Here is a 975-nt window from a genome sequence, read left to right as displayed (position 1 = left end):
AATTGGGTCCTCGGCTATAAGGACCTACAGTTTCAAAAGACCATGTTCCTCCAGTGAAAAAGGCAGATACAGCTATGACAGCCACAACTGTGTCATTGGCCTTGATCACTGTTTTGTGCTCTTCCAGACTGACCTCTTTGGTATATACAATATCCTGTGTTTGCCTCCTCATGTTAACATGGGGAGACTCTTGACAGGTCCATTGTTTTGTTACAGACAGCATCCTCATTCTTTGTCACAATGATACTGACAGTATTATCCATGTCTTTAATTCAGGAATAACTCTATCTTGTTTATCTCTCAAGATGCTTTTCCTGTTGTTTCGAACTCTACTTGTTCCTTCAACCGTTCTACTGACACCTTCCCTTCCTGAAATAGTCACCTGTCTAATGTCTGAACATGTCTCAGACATAAGACTGTCCTGGTAGAGAGGTCAAACACATCAACCCTCCCACAGGTGATATAGTAAGACTTAGTACAGATCTCTTCTCTAGCATAATCATCAAATGTCTCTGAAGTACGTGGAGGCAGTACATTGATCAATGCTGAGCCATTAATGACTATGACTACTGTTGTTGGTTCTGGAGCAGCCTGATTTTCATGCTGGAAGAATTTTTCAAGGCATTCTCTACTTTGATATGAATTCAAGACCTTTAAAAAGAGCTGACAGTCTTCCTTCAATGATGATACCTTTTCCTTGATGGGCAATGGATGATGCTTGAAGAATGTAGTGTGATTCTTTTTGACTAGCAAATATGGATTCTCATCTTGCCTCCAAAGATCTTCCATGAATATTTTAAACTAAGCCTTGCCTCTTGTCTGATGAATACTAACAATTGCTGCAGTAATTGTTTCCTTTGTGTCAAGCAGATCAAATGAATCTGCATGGAAAGGCTTCCCCATTTCACTCACCAAAAAAGGGTTCCTTCATTTTGTCAAAGGTTTTTTTGGCAGTTCTGTTCATGATGCCTCACA

At 40.0% G+C, this 975-nt stretch overlaps 1 protein-coding gene across 1 annotated transcript in view; it reads right to left on the bottom strand.

Annotated features, from left to right (window-relative positions):
- LOC119581798 (cyclin-dependent kinase inhibitor 3-like) overlaps nt 1-975 on the bottom strand; it is a gene marked incomplete in the record, with an annotated part of 43,756 nt that overhangs the window by 3,165 nt on the left and 39,616 nt on the right.

The sequence above is a fragment of the Penaeus monodon genome, chromosome 15, assembly GCF_015228065.2.
Source record: "Penaeus monodon isolate SGIC_2016 chromosome 15, NSTDA_Pmon_1, whole genome shotgun sequence".
NCBI lineage: Eukaryota > Metazoa > Arthropoda > Malacostraca > Decapoda > Penaeidae > Penaeus > Penaeus monodon.
The sequence above is the reverse complement of the archived record's forward strand: the minus strand, read 5'-3'. Positions and strand labels throughout refer to the sequence as shown.